The following is a 9874-nucleotide window of genomic DNA, read 5'->3' as shown; positions in this document are numbered from 1 at the left end:
GTTAATGATGGCGGCAACTTTCTAGGGACCGATAAACCTAGGTCCCAGCTTCCAGGAAGGAATCTTCAAATTAATAGTCCTGATAGACAACCACACAATCATTCACACAAGCATTTGCTGTCAGCCATACATTTGTATCAGTCTCCCATCAGCTTCAAATTACTCTGAACCCCTTGCCATATAGAAGAGAGCAATGAAGCAAAACGCTCCTCCTCAGTGACTCTCGAGGCCCCTCTACCATTAAAGGTACCAAATTGCGGATGAAAACCTTATGCACCAAAGACTGGTGACTTGCTAGTAGACTCCTGGTGACAATTAGTACATTTATCCAGATTTGCATCATGAATCAATATTATGCTAACTCCACTATAATATCTGAACAAAATAGAACACCGGAGTGATTGCGCATTATAATTTAACAAATTTTATTGCACATACATAAGACAATATAAAAACATACATGAAGATAAAAATGAGGTGTTTCACAGTGTACAAAACACACATAGATGCAAAGGACGGGATTACAGGCTGAATCTCCGTTGCCCCCTGAGGAAGCGTCCTTATCTGCGAAATGTACATTGGGGTAGAGGACTGACAGTGCTGAGTCACCACTCTACAATGGGTAATACTTTAATGCTATGTCCGATTGAATTGGATTATATGTGCTCAATGTTGTTTTCTTTGTCATGGTGAACACTTCATGGTAGTGTCATACTGTGCGACTTGGACCACATGCTGACTAATTAATAATGTATAGCGATTGTGGACTTAATGTGGATCCATGCTCGATTCAGCAATTTGTTTAAACTAGACACTGATATTCATGTATGGTGAAGTGCTTCTTATACAGTCTTTCACTATTGACTAGATGTTATGGATTGTACCATTTTATGGATAATATAAACCATTTAATTGTTATATTCAGCACTCCAAACATAGCATCTGGGTGATTTATATCTCTGTTGCTCAGTATTTACAGGAGGAATAGACCTATGGAGGCCCTCCTAGTATTTTACACTAATTATTGTGGGCAACGGAGATTCAGCCTGTAATCCCGTCCTTTGCATCTATGTGTGTTTTGTACACTGTGAAACACCTCATTTTTATCTTCATGTATGTTTTTATATTGTCTTATGTATGTGCAATAAAATTTGTTAAATTATAATGCGCAATCACTCCGGTGTTCTATTTTGTTTAGACTCCTGGTGACAATTGCTGAACGCAAATTCTGCCAGTGGTTAGATGCCCAATCCTGGTTCTTGGAGACAAAACACCTAAGGTAAGTTTTCAAATTTTGATTTATGTGTTCGGTCTGATCATTCGAGTGAGGATGAATGGCAGAAGAGAAAGACAACTACACACCCAGTCATGCAGAAAATGCTTTCCAAAATTTGGAAACAAACTGGGTTTCCCGATCTGAGACCACATTGGAAGGAACCTAATGAAGATTCACAATCTCATTGATGAACACCTGAGCCAGAGTCTTGGCATTAGGAAGTGCCGGTAACGCGATGAAATGTACTATCTTACTGAACCTATCCACAACCACCAAAACCACAGTCTTTCCAGAGACAAAGGTAGGTCAGTAATGAAACTGATAGATAAATACATCCATGGTCTATTAGGGATAGCCATTGGCAGGAGAGATCTCAAAAGATGAGTATGCATTACCTTGGAACATGCACAAATACTGTAGACATATAGCTAACCCTATCCTGATACAACCTCGGCCACCAAACATGCTGAGAAAAGTGGTCCGAGGTTGCTTTACTACCTGGATGACCTGCAAGTACAAAATTGTGATGTTCCCTTCAAAACATCAGGCTCACTTAGTAAAGGTAAAGTAGAAAAACATTTTTAAATAGGAATAAACCTGCTGGGCGGAGTCTAACCATTTAGAGAAATCTGACCGTTTCTTTGTCACGTCAGTGAGAGGCTTTACAATTAGAGAATAGTTCTGAATACATTTCTGGTAAAAATTGGTTAACCCAAGAAAGTGCTGCAATGCTTTCAGGCTGGATGATCCCAATCAAGTATCGCACGGACCTTCTCGGGATCCATCCAAAAATCCAAATTAGATAACAGGTATCCCAAAAATTGCACCTCTTGGACAGCGAAAACACACTAAACACACACAAACAGTTTGTCATACAGTTTGTTATTTCTCAAGAGCTGTAATACCTGTCTAAAATGTACCTGATGTGTCTCCATATCGGGTGAGTAGATCAAGATTATATCCAAATAAACCACCACAAACCTGCCCACCAAATGGTGAAAAATATTCACAAAATGTTGGAAAACGGCAGGGGCATTAGTGAGACCAAATGGCATGACCAGGCTTTCGAGGTGACCCTCAGGTGTATTGAAAGACGTTTTGCATTCATCCCCTTATCTGATGCTAGCCAGATTGTAAGCTCCCCTTAAGTCCAACTTGGCGAACCATTTAGCTCCCACAATCTTGTTGAATAGATCCGGAATCAGAGAGAGACGATAAAGGTGTCGGACGGTAATCTAATTAAATTCACAAAAATCCAAACAAGGGCGGCGACCACCATCTTTTTTTTACAATGAAGAAGAACTCTTCCACCATGAGTGAAGAGGAGGATCTGATACAGTGCCTACAAGTAGTATTCAACTCCCTGCAGATTTAGCTGGTTTGATAAGATGCAAATAAGTTAGAGCCTGCAAACTTCAAACAAGAGCAGGATTTATTAACAGATGCATAAATCTTACAAACCAATAAGTTATGTTGCTCAGTTAAATTTTAATAAATTTTCAACATAAAAGTGTGGGTCAATTATTATTCAACCCCTAGGTTTAATATTTTGTGGAATAACCCTTGTTTGCAATTACAGCTAATAATCGTCTTTTATAAGACCTGATCAGGCCGGCACAGGTCTCTGGAGTTATCTTGGCCGCCTCCTCCATGCAGATCTTCTCCAAGTTATCTAGGTTCTTTGGGTGTCTCATGTGGACTTTAATCTTGCGCTCCTTCCACAAGTTTTCAATTGGGTTAAGGTCAGGAGACTGACTAGGCCACTGCAACACCTTGATTTTTTCCCTCTTGAACCAGGCCTTGGTTTTCTTGGCTGTGTGCTTTGGGTTGTTGTCTTGTTGGAAGATGAAATGACGACCCATCTTACGATCCTGAGAAACAGCCCCACAGCATGATGCTGCCACCACCATGCTTGACTGTAGGGATGGTATTCTTGGGGTCGTATGCAGTGCCATCCAGTCTCCAAACGTCACGTGTGTGGTTGGCACCAAAGATCTCGATCTTGGTCTCCTCAGACCAGAGAACCTTGAACCAGTCTGTCTCAGAGTCCTCCAAGTGATCATGAGCAAACTGTAGACGAGCCTTGACATGACGCGTTGAAAGTAAAGGTCCCTTACGGGCTCGTCTGGAACGGAGGCCATTGCGGTGGAGTACGTTACTTATGGTATTGACTGAAACCAATGTCCCCACTCCTTCCTTGTTGTCCTTGGGTTAGCCTTGACTCTTCGGACAAGCCTGGCCTCGGTACGGGTGGAAACTTTCAAAGGCTGTCCAGGCAGTGGAAGGCTAACAGTAGTTCCATAAGCCTTCCACTTCTGGATGATGCTCCCAACAGTGGAGACAGGTAGGCCCAACTCCTTGGAAAGGTTTTTGTACCCCTTGCCAGCCTTGTGATCCTCCACGATCTTGTCTCTGATGGCCTTGGAATGCTCCTTTGTCTTTCCCATGTTGACCAAGTATGAGTGCTGTTCACAAGTTTGGGGAGGGTCTTAACTAGTCAGAAAAGGCTGGAAAAAGAGATAATTAATCCAAACATGTGAAGCTCATTGTTCTTTGTGCCTGAAATACTTCTTAATACTTTAGGGGAACCAAACAGAATTCTTGTGGTTTGAGGGGTTGAATAATAAATGACCCTCTGAATAAACGTTTCACAATTTAAAAAAAAAAAAAAAGAAATAACATTCTTTTTTGTTGCAGTGCATTTCACACTTCCAGGCTGATCTACAGTCCAAATGTCACAATGCCAAGTTGATTCCGAATGTGTAAACCTGCTAAATCTGCAGGGGGTTGAATACTACTTGTAGGCACTGTACTTACCTGCCTAGCGACGTTGTTGTGGCTGGCAAAAAGCCTCCTTTCTAAGGGGGCGGTTCGTTCGGCGTCACAAAGGCGTCAAGTGGCCGCCCAACCGCCCAATAGAATTAGAGGGGTGGAGATGAGCGGGCCGAACATCCCGCCCACATCCTTCCTTCCTCATTGCGGGTGGCCGCAGGTACGGTGTTGTTCCTCGTTCCTGCGGTGTCACACATAGCAATGTGTGCTGCCGCAGGAACGACGAACAACTTGCGTCCTACAACAGCAACGATATTCGGGAAAGGAACGACGTGTCAACGATCAACGATTAGGTGACTAATTTTAATCGTTAACGGTCATTCCTGCGTTTCACACGCAATTATCTCGCTATCGAGGCCGGATGTGCGTAACGAATTCCGTGACCCCAACGACATCTCATTAGCGATATCGTTGCGTGTAAAGCCCGCTTTAGACTCAGGAGTAGAGGACGGAGCCGACGACTGGGCATCACAGATTTTTGCCTCCAACTCAGAAGATAACATGGCAATAACAACACCCTGGGGAAGAATGGAGGATGGAGGTTCTGGGGGAGACACAAAATTCAGACTGCGTGATAGAGCGTCAGCTTTCACGTTCTTAAGGCCCCGTCACACACAGAGATAAATCTTTGGCAGATCTGTGGTTGCAGTGAAATCATGGACATATTGTTCCATTTGTACACAGCCACAAACCTGGCACTGATTGTCCACAATTTCACTGCAACCACAGATCTGCTGCAGATTTATCTCTGTGTGTGACAGGGCCTTTAGACTCTGGCCGAAACGTAATAGAAAAAATAAATCTCAAGACAAATAATGACCATCAGGCCTGTCTAGGGATCAACCGTTTAGGTGATTCAATATTCGCCAAATTTTTATGGTCAATAATAACCGTGATTTGATTGACAGCACCCTCAAAAAATGCTTCCATTCTTCAAACACCAGTTTCACAGCAAGCAGCTCACAATTAACGACATCATAATTTTTCTCTGCAGACGAGAATTTCTTTGAGAAAAAGGCACATGGCCGCAAGTTGGTTAATGTTTTCGGTCCTTGAGACAATACTGCTCCCACCCCTACCTCAGAGGCTTCCACCTCCACATTGAACGGCCTCTTGAGGTCTGGCTGAATGAGAACCGGCGCGGACATAAAACGTTTCTTCAATTCCAGAGAAGCCCCAATAGCCTCCGATGACCAAGCCCTCATATCCGCCCCCTTGCATGTAAGATCCGTCAGGGGTTTGACGATCTGAGAAAACTTCTTAAAGGGAACCTGTCACCACTTTTTCGGCGTATAAGCTGCGGTCACCACCACTGGGCTCACCACTGGGCTCTTATATACAGCATTCTAACATGCTGTATATAAGAGCCCAGGCCGCTGTGAGAACATAAAAAACACTTTATAATACTTACTTAATGGTCGTGCGATGTGCCATATGGGCATCTCCGTTCTCCGGTTCCGGCGCCGCCTCTTTCGGCAATCTTCATCCTCCTTCTGAAGCCTGTGTGCATGACGCATCTACGTCATACACACTCGCCGATCCTATGCAGGCGCACTACCATACTTTGATCTGCCCTGCTCAGGGCAGATCAAAGTGCGCCTGCTCAGGACCTGAATGCCGGCGATTGTGGATGACGTCGGACATTTCATGCACCGCAGCTAGAGAAGAAGGAGGACGAAGATGGCCGAAGGAGGTAAGATCTCTGCCTCTTTTTCTGAAAACACATCTCTGAAGTCCTTTAGGTATTCCGGAAGACCCTCCGGACTGGCAGAGAAAACCTGAACGGATTTAAGACAAGTCTTATGACATTCAGAACCCCACAATATCCCTTTGACACCAATCTATGACAGGATTATGCATGTGTAGCCACGGAATTCCTAAAACCATTCCCGCAGGTATATTATAGATAACATAGCAGGAGATAAGGTGGGATCTCTCCATACCAAGGTTAAGTGTGAACTCCACCGTAATAAATTGGACCAGATTCTGGAATAGTGGAGTTTTGTCAATAGCAATAATCTGGATAGGCTTTTCCAGCCCAACTGTCCCTAAATCTAATTTTCGAACCAGACCAGCATCAATAAAGTTATCAGCAGACCCACAGTCAATGAAAGCGAGTGCAGATGTCACGCCCCTGGACTATTCAGGTCGTCACAGGGTACTGCACAAACTGCCCTCCCCGTGCAGTAGTCAACCCCCCATGGTTCTGGGTCTCTATCCTGCAGTACTGCCTCCACCAGCATTCACAAATCCTAGATGCACTTTGCACCACACCTGTCAGGCACACCAGTGGGCTGCTTAAGCAGGAATAGGGCCTAGAGATCAGACAGGGAGGTGGGAGGTGTCGAGTTCAGTTCAGTGGTAGCCCTCGAGTTGAGAGGACCTCTGAGGAAGCTGGGAGTTGGAACTCCCAGGGGAGAAGTAAACTAGGTCACACGGTGGTCTGGACCTAGAGGAGTCGGACCCCCGGCCGCAGGGGATTGAGGCTAGGTGCCTGGAACACGTCAAGGAGGACGGTCAGCAGCCTGGTCCTATCACCGGTCCGGGACCGAAGCCACGTTGGGGTACACGGACCCTAGGTCGGGGAGAAGCTTCAGGCGACCCGGCAATTAACCTGCTGAGGACAGGGCCTTTATGGACTGTTCCCACCCAGCTCAGAGATCGGGGGCACTAGCACAACGAGTGGGATAGGGCTTTCCTAGCAAGCGGCCCACTGAAATTCCAAGCGTGAGCTCCTGGGAGCAGGCTCCTTAACTTAGCCATAGTGGGGAGCGGGGCCCGGAAAGCTTCAAGCTACCGGGCCACAATGGACAATCTAAATTGATGCCAGAAGGCAGGTTACATACCACCAGGCAGTCCTACAGGGGACGGGACCCGGACGCGCTCCCCTCGAGAGGCAACGGCAGTCAGAGACTTGGTTTACCCTGTTGTCAGCGTCTGCTTCATTGCTGAGTGAGTACCCGACTGATTCCTGCACTGCGTCCCCGCATCACCATCCAGAGTCCCGGGGCCTACCCCTACCCGTGGAGGATAATGTCATCTTGCTGCCCCACTCCATCGCCCCGGGTACTCCCAACGGCAGCGGTGGTACTCCCAATTACCGTACACCACGGGTGGCGTCACGAACTATACAAAATCCCCTGTAAATACTCCCGTTTCTACTTGAGTGTAGCCCCTAGCCCCCAGATCCTGAGACCCTCGAGCCACGAGTAATCACCACCCCCGGATCCTAGCAGTTCGGTCAGCTGCAGGGGCGGCACACAGACATAAGCTGGTTCTTGAAAAGCAGTTCCACATTTAGCAAAACCTTATTGGAGGGGTTAAGAGGTACCTGGAAGTCTGAGTGACCCCCTCGATAATTACCCAGACTTAGGCGTTTCCCAATGGTTTGCCGCGGGGGGTGTGCAAGGCAGTCTTTCCTTCAGTGTCTCTCATAACTACAGTAGAAACAGAGTTCCGGGTAGTGTCGCCGTTTCTTCTCCTTTTCTCCAGGGCTCGCTGCACCGACTTCCATAGGTTCTGTGTCAGGTGGATGACTGATACTGGGAGGACTGAAAGGAGTCTCTTGCCAGACCACACGTCTTTCCCATATCCTACAATCCATCTGGATAGCCTGAGTCTTGACCTCCTCCAAAGAGCAAGGAGAAGAATGGATGGCCAAAGTGTCCTTTAAGGTATCCAACAGGTGTGCCGCCCCCACGTCAGTAGCAGCCGGGCTGCTCGGATCCAGATCCGCAGTGGCTCGAGGGATCTCCGGACCCGGGGGTCGCGCGGACACTCAAATAAAAAGGGGACATATATGTACGGGATTGTTGCAAGTACTTCGTGACGCCACCCACGGTGTGTGGTGAGATGTATCACCACCGCTGCTGTTAGGGAGAACCCGGGGGCGATGGGATGGCAGCTGGATGTTAACCCCTCCGTGGGTAGGGATGGTTGCCCCGGGGCTCAGTGTCCAAAACACAGGAAATGATGTAGGTCGGAGGTGGCGCACAGGGCCGGACCGGGGAGTGTTGGTGTACTCACTGTGGAATAATTGCACACAAGTCCATTGGTAAACCAAGGTGTCAGTGGCCGGCTGCCGTGTCCAGGTGTACTCGGGCCCCACACCTGGGCTGGTGTACATATGTCCCTTCCTCCGGCACTCTTTAATTTTCTTGTGTTGATTTGACCCGTGTGGAACGGGAAAAATCTGCTCCCGGTGTTTTGTGTACCTGAGGAGCCATTGCCCGCGAACACTGACCCTTGGGATTTCATTGGGTGAATTCGGATACCCTATCCCCCGCGGTGGGCTGCTGGTCGCTCTATGTGGGCTGAACTTCTGGAGCTAGGGATGAAACCTGCTCCTGGCCTGGTTAATTAGAGAAGGGGCTTGCAACCGTTTTCTAACTAGGGTCCAGGTACCCAGCCTATGCACGGTTTCTGGACCTGATCTCCGCTGTCGGTACCGGCGGACTCCAACCTGTCCTGCTCCACTCTGGATCTCCCGTGACCATAATCCCGTCGCCTTTTGACACGGTCCACTGCTTGCCACCTAGCCAGTAGACCAGGGCCACTACCCTGTCCACCCTCACTAGGCTCACCTTTCCTCCTGACAGTCTGTCACTGTCACACCTTTCAACTTCAAACTCCAAACTCAATCTGACTTGTTCCCGCCCCCGGATCCTCAAGACCCCTACGTGGGCGCTCCCAATCCGACTGGTCCTGCCCACTGGTGTGTCCTTCTTACCCTGGGGGGGGGTGGCTAGGATTTTGTGGCTGATGGAACCCTTGTGTGGGAAGGTGTTATTTAGGGTGTTATTTACCTCTCTGTCCACCTGGCGGCGCCAGGGCGTCACACAGGCCTCTTTGAAACTGACAGCGGAGGGCAGCGTCGTTCCAAAGAACTTCGGATGACCACTGTCTGAGCTCGGAACTATACTGTTCGGCAGTGTGGCCTCCCTGTGTCAGGTTCATGATATTAGCCTCGACTACCTGGGTTCTGTCAGGCTCGTCATAAATCAACCCCAAAGTGTCAAAAAACATGTCAACAGAAGACCGTTCTAGGGCTAATGGGGGCAAAGAAAAAGCCACGTCTGAGGACCCCCCTCAGCAGGGACATAATAATTCCCACGCATTGGGACTCATTCCCTGATGATCGAGGTAAAAAATAATTTACAGCTCTCCCTGAATGTTGTAAACTGGTTTTTCTCCCCTGAAAACTTATCTGGGAGTGCTACCACGGGTTCAGGGAAACTAAATTGCGCAATAGTTAGTTCAGCAGGCCTACCTACCGTCTGTAGTGAGGGGTTCTGAGAAGTTCCTAATGCAGTGGAAAACTATCCCTGTAACTGAGTCTGATAGGAGGCCAACTTCTTCTTCTCCACAGCCAGGTCCTGAACCAGATTTGCCACCTGATCGCAGCGCATGTGCACTGGATCCATAGGTGGAAGAAAAAAAGTCTGGGCCAGTAGTAATGTGATGCTCGACACTATGTGGCGTAGCGTGATGCTAGTCACTAGGTGGCACTAGATACTACTTGCGTGCAGTGTGAACGGAGAGATAGTCAAACAAGCTGGGATCAGGAACCAGGAAGACACGACAGGACACAGGGAGTAGGCAGAGATTAAATCAAGATACAGGTCGAGGGTCAGAATAACAGGAGAATACGTATAGGATACAGGGAGCAGGATGAGGCATGGTCAGGAGAAGGTCCGAGGTCAGAAGCCAGTAGGTAATGACAAAGTCGGGGGGCGGGCAGAGCAGAGTTAACTACAGTCTAGGGTC

Source organism: Anomaloglossus baeobatrachus, chromosome 7 (assembly GCF_048569485.1).
Source record: "Anomaloglossus baeobatrachus isolate aAnoBae1 chromosome 7, aAnoBae1.hap1, whole genome shotgun sequence".
Classification (NCBI taxonomy): Eukaryota; Metazoa; Chordata; class Amphibia; order Anura; family Aromobatidae; genus Anomaloglossus; species Anomaloglossus baeobatrachus.
This window is presented reverse-complemented; position numbering follows the sequence as displayed.